Source organism: Spinacia oleracea, chromosome 3, assembly GCF_020520425.1.
Source record: "Spinacia oleracea cultivar Varoflay chromosome 3, BTI_SOV_V1, whole genome shotgun sequence".
Lineage (NCBI taxonomy): Eukaryota > Viridiplantae > Streptophyta > Magnoliopsida > Caryophyllales > Amaranthaceae > Spinacia > Spinacia oleracea.
This window is the reverse complement of record NC_079489.1, coordinates 57,321,496-57,331,690: the sequence shown is the minus strand read 5'-3', so window position 1 is coordinate 57,331,690 and position 10,195 is coordinate 57,321,496.

The following is a 10,195-nucleotide window of genomic DNA, read 5'->3' as shown; positions in this document are numbered from 1 at the left end:
TCGATTAGGCCATATAAACTTGAAACGCTTAGAAAGACTTCAAAAGGAAGGAATTCTAGAACCATTTGACTTAGAGGATTATGGTAAATGCGAATCATGTTTATTTGGCAAAATGACAAAGCAACCTTTCTCTAAAGTTGGAGAAAGAGCAAATGAACTATTGGGTTTAATCCATACAAATGTATGTGGACCAATGAGTACAAATGCTAGGGGTGGTTTCAGCTACTTTATCACTTTCACTGATGACTTCAGTAGATATGGTTATGTCTACCTAATGAAGCATAAGTCTGAATCCTTTGACAAATTCAAGGAATTTCAGAGTGAAGTAGAGAATCAATTAGGCAAGAAGATTAAGGCACTGCGGTCTGACAGAGGCGGTGAATATCTGAGCTATGAATTTGATGACCATCTGAAAGAATGTGGAATTCTATCAGAATTGACTCCTCCTGGAACACCACAATGGAACGGTGTGTCGGAACGGAGGAACAGAACCTTGCTAGACATGGTCAGGTCAATGATGGGTCAGGCCAAACTTCCATTAGAATTTTGGGGACATGCACTAAATACAGCTGCACTCACTATAAATAGAGCTCCGTCTAAAGCTGTCGAAAAGACTCCATATGAATTATGGTTTGGATAGCCTCCAAATGTGTCTTTTCTGAAGATTTGGGGATGTGAAGTATACGTCAAACGATTAATTTCAGACAAACTTCATCCAAAATCTGACAAATGTATCCTTGTGGGCTATCCAAAGGAAACAAAGGGGTATTACTTCTACAATACATCTGAGAACAAGGTGTTTGTTGCTCGAGATGGTGTCTTTTTGGAGAAAGATCACATTTCCAAAATGACAAGTGGGAGAAAAGTAGACCTCAAAGAAATTCGAGTCGAACAACAAACTCTAGAGAATTCTCAAGATGACATTCAGGATGAAACTCAGAGATCTTTAGAAGAATCTGGTGAGAATCATGGTCAATCTAGAAATGTTACCCCGCGTAGGTCGCAAAGATATAGATCTCAACCGGAAAGGTACTTAGGTATTTTGACGAACGAGAGCTATGACGTTCTATTACTTGAAAGTGATGAACCTGCGACTTACAAACAAGCTATGACGAGCCCTAGCTCCAAGCAATGGCAAGAAGCCATGCAATCTGAATTAGACTCCATGTCTGAAAACCAAGTATGGGATTTGGTCGATTTGCCAGATGGCTACCAAGCCATTGGAAGCAAATGGGTTTTCAAACTGAAAAAGGACAAGGATGGGAAACTTGAAGTTTTCAAAGCTAGATTGGTTGCAAAAGGTTACAGGCAAGTCCACGGTGTGGATTACGATGAAACCTTTTCACCAGTTGCAATGCTAAAGTCTATTCGGATAATGTTAGCAATCGCTGCATATTACGATTACGAAATATGGCAGATGGATGTCAAAACTGCTTTCTTAAACGGCGTTTTAACAGAAACTGTGTTTATGACACAGCCTGAAGGTTTTGAGGATCCAAAGAATGCTAAAAAGGTATGCAAGCTAAAGAAGTCAATCTACGGATTGAAGCAGGCATCCAGGAGCTGGAATATACGTTTTGATGAAGCAGTCAGTGACTTTGGTTTCATCAAGAACGCAGACGAATCTTGTGTATACAAGAAGGTCAGTGGGAGCAAAATTTCTTTCCTAGTATTATATGTCGACGACATATTACTTATCGGAAATGACATTCCTATGTTGAACTCTGTCAAGATTTGGCTTGGGAAATGTTTTTCGATGAAAGATCTAGGAGAAGCACAGTACATATTGGGCATCAAGATTTACAGAGATAGAACTAAAAAGATGATTGGACTTAGTCAAAGCACTTATATCAATAAGGTGCTTGATAGGTTCAAGATGGCGGACTCCAAGCGAGGCTACCTACCCATGTCTCATGGAATAACTCTAAGCAAGACTCAGTGCCCAAAAACAGTTGATGAGCGTAGACGAATGAATGGGATTCCATATGCATCATTGATTGGTTCAATAATGTATGCTATGATATGTACACGCCCGAATGTTGCGTACGCACTCAGTGCTACGAGAAGATACCAGTCAGACCCAGGAGAGGCGCATTGGACTGCTGCCAAGAATATTCTGAAGTACCTGAAAAGGCACAAAGATGACTTCCTGGTCTATGGTGGAGATGATGAATTAATTGTTAAAGGCTATACGGACGCAAGTTTCCAAACCGACAAAGATGATTTCAGATCACAGTCTGGGTTTGTCTTCTGCCTCAACGGGGGTGCAGTAAGCTGGAAAAGTGCTAAGCAAAGCACCATTGCGGATTCTACAACTGAAGCGGAGTACATTGCTGCACATGAAGCAGCAAAGGAAGCTATATGGCTAAGGAAGTTCATAGGTGAACTTGGTGTAGTCCCCTCCATTAAAGGACCAATAGCCCTGTATTGTGATAATAACGGAGCTATTGCACAGGCAAAGGAGCCTAGACACCACCAGAGAGTCAAGCATGTACTTCGTAGATTTCACCTTCTACGAGAGTTCTTTGAAAGAAAAGAAGTCGAGATAAACAAGATTGGAACTGATAACAACATATCAGATCCATTAACTAAACCTCTGTCGCAGGCGAAGCACAACTCGCACACTGCAGCTATGGGAATCAAGCATATTGGAGAATGGCTTTGATGTCCCTGTTTAATGTTTTAAAGTTTTAGAGTTTAAATCTTTGTAAAACATTATTGGTTAATCATTCACAATAAATGAAAAGAATTCATTTTTCCATTTAATTTGTGGTTTATTAAATGATGAGTCCCTTCAATTTGACGATGTATTCAAGATAGACTGTCAGGACCAGTCCTGTGACTAAGAAATGTCTATCAAGTGAACTTGAATGTCAAAGGTTGAAAATGGTCCCTAGTCGGAGTTTTCTATAAAATTGGACGCATAGAAAACGTTAGACGACTAGAATGCAAGATGACTAGTAGTTCTGTTTCTTGAACTATGTGGACATGGCAATGTCATAATCATTTGCATAGATACTTACTTTGGGAAGACTAGTATCGGACAAGACCTATGAAACTTTACTGTAAGATATGAAAATCTGTCATAAGTAAATTTCATAAAATTATTAGACACTAAATCCTCAATACCTGAGTGATTTGAGGTTACTTGTTTGAGAACTGGTTACTTTGACGTTGACCAACCGTCGCACCGTAAAAGGAGGCTATAAAGGCAACGCTCAGGTAATCACCTATCAAACGAAGTCTAATCTCAAGATCGCAAGATTGGGATTGTCCTCCCATAAATCGGGATGAGATGCTTAAAAGTTGTACAAGGCCACTCGGAGAGCTAGAAACTGTGAAATGCATGGCCGTGCTCGGATGAATCATAGGCTATGATTATCTGTTTATTTGATCAGTTGAACTCTGAAACCAAGGAACACCTCTGGACATAATAAGGATGACAACTCTTACCTTATGTTCAAGAGCAAGCATCGAGCGACAAAGGAATTAGGAAATGCACACTTGTCCCTAAGGACAAGTGGGAGACTGAAGGAAATAATACCCTTGGTCCAAGTATGCATTCTATATTAAGTCTAATAAATGCGGTTCAGTATTAATTAACAAGTTAATAATTCAGTGAGATCAAGTGAGCTGAATGCCTAGCTAGAGGCCGCTTCAGTTCAAGTGGAATTAATGATATTAATCCACAGCTTACTCTTGACTGAACCCGTAGGGTCACACAAATAGTACGTAAACGGATCAAGTATTTAATGGCATTAAATACTCCATCTATGGATATTCGGAATCGACGGATCTTGGTTTCAGTGGGAGCTGAGATCGTCACAGGCAAGAAATGAATACTCCGGAAACGATGATATTGCCGGAAACGGATATATGGATCGTATCGGAAATATAAATATTATCCAAGTCGTAGATGTTGCCGGAAACGGAAACATGGTACGTATCGGAAAATATTATCGGAAATGGAAATATTGCCGGAATCGGAAATATTGCCGGAAACGGAAATATTGTCAGAATCGGAAATATTATCGGAATCGGAAAATAATTCCGGAAACGGAAATATTAAATATTTGTTCGAAACGGAAATTAATTCCGGAATCGGAAATATTAAATGTTGTTCGTATCGGAAATGAATTCCGGAATCGGGAATTTAATCGGAAGCGTATCGTACGAATTAGCATCGGACGAGGCCCGCTAGACGAAGGCCCAGCACGAAGCCAGGCCATCGCCCAGCGAGCCGCACGCAGCAACGCACGCCTCGACCAGGCCCAGCGCAAGGCCAGGCCCAGCCAAGGGCGCGCGCGCACGCAGCACCGCACATGGGCTGTGCGCTTGTCGTGGGCTGCAAGGCCTGCGCAGGTGCACGGCTTGCACGATGCGTGTGCGGGAAATCCTAATTCTATTAGGATTCGTGCGAATATTAAAATCCTAATCTTATTAGATTTGCTTTGTTATTTAGAGTCCTAATAAAGTTCTAATTAACAAATCCACATCCTAGTAGGATTACAATTCCTTTACCATACCTCTATAAATAAGGGACTAGGGTCATTATTTATATACAAGTTTTCAAGTATTCAAAGCTAGGATTTTTAAGCAGAAAAATCAGCCATAACTCTTGCCCATTTAGCCGAAAATAAGTAGTACCTTAAGGGCGATTCTAGTTGGTTAATCTTAAGGCGGATCCGGACGTGCTGTGGACTATCTACGGAGGGACGACACTTGGAGTCCTAAAGACTTGTTCTTGTTCGGTTCGGGCGCAGCTAGGGAGGGCACGCAACAAAGTGTATGCATCTAAACTATGCTAAATGATTATGTGTAAATAATATGCTTTCCTGGCTTTATGGTTTTTTCCGCATGATTTATGAATTTTCATATGTATCATAACCTAACAGTAAGTTCCAAACTTTAAAATTGAGTTAAAAGGTGCCATGCCAAAATAACGCTTACTTGGATAACCTTTACATCAATCTAGTAATAGTTTTCCTCCATAGCGAGGTGTTACTTATTGATTCTAAAGGGGTAAGGTACATGATGAGCGGCATTTATGTCGCTCTTAGCTTAGGATTTCTTACCGCTTTTATTATGTTTTGTGTGATTTTTTGTGTAGTTTAAAGGCCATTTATATACTTTATTCCACTTTAATGTTTTATAGGTAAATCTTGAGAAAACGTGGAAATCCAAGGTAGAATGTGCAAGAAACAAGATTGTGCGCGCGCACAAGTCAGCTGTGCGCGCGCACGGTGAAGAAAAACGAGCCATTGATGAAATCTCCAGGTTGTGCGCCCACACGGAAGATTTGTGCGCTCACACAGATTTGAAGACAATTCCAAGATTTCCAATTAAATGTGCACGCCCGCACGAGATACAACGGTGCGCTCGCACAGGCTCCTCCATGCGCCCACAGAACAGATGATGTGCGACCACACAAGAATTGGGCATATGAATGGCTGAATTTGTTCTGTGTGCCTGCGCAAGAATCCTGTGCGCTCGCACGATGCGAAGCCTCTGAATCGTCACTCTGTGTGGACGCACGGAATTTCTGTGCGCCCACACACACTTTTCTGTTCGCTCGCACAGGGGTCTGTGCGCCCGCACGACGACGCAGGTTGACTCTTTTTCGTCATTTGAATTTCTACTTTTGGAAACATATAAATAGTTTTTCGTTTTATTATTTTAGAATTTAGTTTGAGAGAGATAGTTTTTGAGAGCTTTGATTTTCAGTTTCAATTCTAGAGAGAGAAAGTGAAGAATTCTTGATTGTAGATTTCAATTTGAAGATTAATGCAGAATTATTGAAGCTTAGTAGTAATTTCTCTTCCTCTTATTCTCTTCTACTTCTTCTTTTCCATTCTTAATTGCTTTAATTTCTGAATTTTGTGATTGCCTTTTTGGTTGTTATTTCCTTTGATTCAATTCATTTCCAATTTCATTTTCAATACCATCACTATGTTCAATTCCTTAATTTCACTCCTTAGCTCAATGTGTAGTGAGTAGTCCAATTGTTATGGTTAGGGGTGATTCTTGGGGAGTAATTGGGGATGTAGAGTTGATTTATTGATTGATGATGTGATTAAATAGTGACTTTCAATCTAGGATTTCCATGTATGATTTGATTAGTAGTTGCAAATACTATGATTGTCCTTATAATTGGAGTGTTCTTTGTGGATTTTTCAAGAAATTGAGAGTCTATGAATGAATTTGAGTGACTAGGTGATTTAATTTCCCATCCTAGTTCTAAGGTGACGCGAGAGTGTACCATTGGAGTTAGAGTTGGCAAGGCTTGCTAACCGAGAGGGGTGCAAAGCCATTATTGTTGGTTGCTTCCTTAATTGCATATCTTTACATTATCATGCTTGCATTGTAATTCGTTTTCCCCAATGAATCCAAGTTGATCCCCGATTTCCCTAACACTTTCCATAATTGTTTGCTAATTAGCCTAGATTCCTTAGTTGTGACACAATCAGTTCAATTTTCTTTCTAAGCTAGCTTGGTGTTAAGCTCAAACCAATCCGTCCTCTTGGGACGATACCTTAGCTTGCCACTATAGGTCATATAATGTGTTGGTTTAGGATCATATAAATTTTGTTTGATTTGGCGGCTTTCGATTCAACGACACGGAAATTTCCCTATCAGTACACAATAGTTGTGCGTACATTTACGTTTTGGTAAAATTCAACTATATAAGTAAGGAGTCCTTTTATGTCGTGGCAAATGGGATAGGTTTACCTAATAAGTTCTTAGACGTACCTATCAACCAAGAGTAGTTTCTAGACTATTATCAACGGATTTGCTTACCTAAAATATTTTAGAATTGAGTCAAAATACATAGTGTGCTTAATTCTTCAATGATTTAAGGATCTTGGATTCATTTTATTCACACCTATCGGAACACAAAAATGCGAATAAAATGCTTAATAAATTTTGAATTATGCATGTATGCTAGAATTTAAGTTTATTAAGAGAATGTATGAATTGTTATTTATTTGTTTATTCTTTTCAATTGTAGTTTTAACTATGGCAAACAACAATTCATTCAACATCCGATCAATTCTCAAAAAGGAGAAGTTGAACGGGAAAAACTTCCTTGACTAGCAAAGGAACTTGCAAATAGTTCTCATGCAGGAAGAAAAGGAGTATGTCCTGGAAGAGGCGATGCCCGGAGCCGCGGGCGACGGGATCACTCAGGCATCCCTCAATCGTTGGATTGATGCCAACAAGGATGTAAAATTTCTAATGCTTGCAACCATGGGTGCAGATTTACAGAAAACGTTCATCAACTCAGATGCTTTCACAATCATCAGTGAGTTAAAGAACATGTTCCAAGATCTAGCTCGAGTCGAAAGATTCGAGAATCATATATAGGCAAATTCTTGACACCAAGCTCAAGAAGGGCGAGCCCGTAAGTCCACATGTTCTCAAGATGATTAGATTAATTGAGAATATGAGTCGTCTGGATCAATAGTTCTCTCAAGAAATGGCTGTAGACACCATCCTCTTCTCTCTTCATAGCGGGTATGATCAGTTCAAACTGAATTACAACATGAATAGGCTGGACAAAACTGTAACACTCTAATAATTCCTTGCTTTTTATAAAACATTTTCCAACTTAAAACAAAGGAATTACCAAGATATTACCGCCACCGTGATAACTTTCAAAACGTATTTAAATAGTTAATGATCATTTAACAAACTGGAACCATTAAGGCCCAAACCAAAGTAATAAATCGTTTAAAAATAGTGATAGTAGTCATGACTGTAAATCAGAAATAGAGTTTATAAATGCGAAAGATGAAATAGTCTCTCATCACTATTCCCATGATAACTTCTCCCGCAAGTTATCTCCACCAAACTGCTTATTGAAATCTACTCCCCAACAATGCAAGTGCAATGATGGATCATCATAGGGTCATTAAGGCGAAGGCCATGACCGAAAGACATGCATGAAGCACGAAGTCAGCAAAAGCTGAGTACGAACAAGCTAGAATAACATCCTAGTCTAACATGCTTCACTCAACAATAAAGACAATCCACATGCAAAAGCCATTCAAGTAAACCAATTAGTCATGAAGACATACTCAAGACTTGACACGACTCTTAACTCATTGATTAATAAGAATTACCTTCGAACGGGTAAAATATAATAACAAAACCCACTGAGGGAAACAAGACCACTAAGGGAAACTGAGGGTGTTGGGAGCCCACCAAACACCAAATAATATAGAGTCGGGCTTTCTACCGACAGTCGAACCATACAGACGGAATTCCTGCGCATTTAATAAGCGAATAACCAAAAGAATGAAACAACGTCTTGTATCATTCAAGGAGTACGAGTTTCTCCGATCCGACATGACTCCCCCCATTGTTCATACTCAAGGTATATACGTTCCAAGAGTTTTGAAGCTCATTCGGGTTGCACTTTACGTTAATTAGTATGTTAAGTTCGAGACTCAACCCAAAGACATAACTCACAAGTAAGTCAACAATTACACACATGAATACTTAAACAATGACACTTCATTTTAATCCTTTAGGACTTGTGATCAAACATAGGACTCGAGTGAATTTATTCCATAGTTCCATCTCAAAACACTGTTGAGACGACCCATCATTGTCCTTTTTAACATGCGGGGTGTGCCCTTAGCACGAATAGTCCTTAGTTCAATTCACACAAACTCTTTAAATGTATTCCACACTTGCCGTAGAATAAACGATGCACTGAGGCAATATAGTAAACAATGCACTTAGGCAATATTCAATAGGCTCATTGTATGCTAGACATCCCGTACAATAGCATAATCATAATAACTTGCATGCGAAACACTCACACATGCATACCAATTTGAACAACATGCTTGACATAATTCAACGACTATACAAGTCCATAACATGATAGTCCAATAGAATCTACAAAGCATAAATCAATCCATAACATGCTCATTCACATAGATTCAACAACAATTATCACATGCTTGTACACACAACCAAACATGAATTCACAACACTTAAATTCACATGATTCACAATCAATATACTTCACAAAGTCCTCATGGGATGGGTGGTCACCCTAGTCTTGTACGTACCTGGAATACCTAAGTACGGGGGCCACTGTGCGAATCACAACTCAAGCTAGAAATCAACTTCTATACACACAAAGGAGAAACTTAATTATTGTTCATGTTTACTAAATTTCCAGAAACTATTTAAGAATCTAAAACCCTTGGTTTATTTAGAAATTAATCGTTATTCGTTAATTTAATAGTCTCAAATAGTCAACTCAAGTCCTAGCAAAAAAACATTGACTTTTGACCTTAAAAATCATTAAAATCTACACTTTAAGCTTTATAATGAATCTGAATATTTAAGTTGATTCCCATAATTTAAATCGTCATTAAATTATGTGAATCAATCACTTGAACAATCGGAATTAAAATCCTACTAATAGGTCATTAATAAATCATGTTTTGACCTTAAAAATTGACACTTTAATTAACCCTTAAATCTGAAAATCATAATTCTTTTGAATTGAAATCAATCTTACCAATTCAAATACAAAATATTAAAACACGGCGTTCATAACCGTTCTCATCAATTTAAATAATCCAAACAATTAAATAATCGCAATTAAATAATTAAAACAATTTAAAAAATAAAATTTGAAAAGTTAAAAGTATACGGTTTGATTATCCACACAACAACACACACACGCAACAATTGATGTGTTGCGTGTGGGGCAGCGACGTGAGCAACAACACAGCACGGCACGCAGCGCGCGCGCGAGGCAAGGGCGAGGGCGAGCGAGCAGGGGAGGGCGCTGCTGCTGGGCCCGAGGGCGAGCGAGCAGGCAGGGAATGCGCCGCTGCTGGGCGCGCGGGCGAGCGAGCGGCAGGGAGTGCGCGCTTCTGGGCGCGACGAGCGAGCGACGAGGGAGTGTGGGCTTGCTGCGCGTGAGGCGCGGCCTGGCAGGCGAGCAAAGGCACGCTCGTGCCTTGGGGCTGAAGGAAAGGGCGGACAAAAAGAAGGAGAGAGAGGGAGAGAGAGATTGCTGAAAAATTAAGTGGGGATTTAATGAAGGGAAGGGGGTACTTATAGTTTTTCCTTCCTTCATGGGCTAGGTTTTGGGATTTTAGGTTGGGCTTGCTTACAGGCTTGATTAATATTAATTCCTTGCAAGCCTTGTTGGGTTTGATCATGA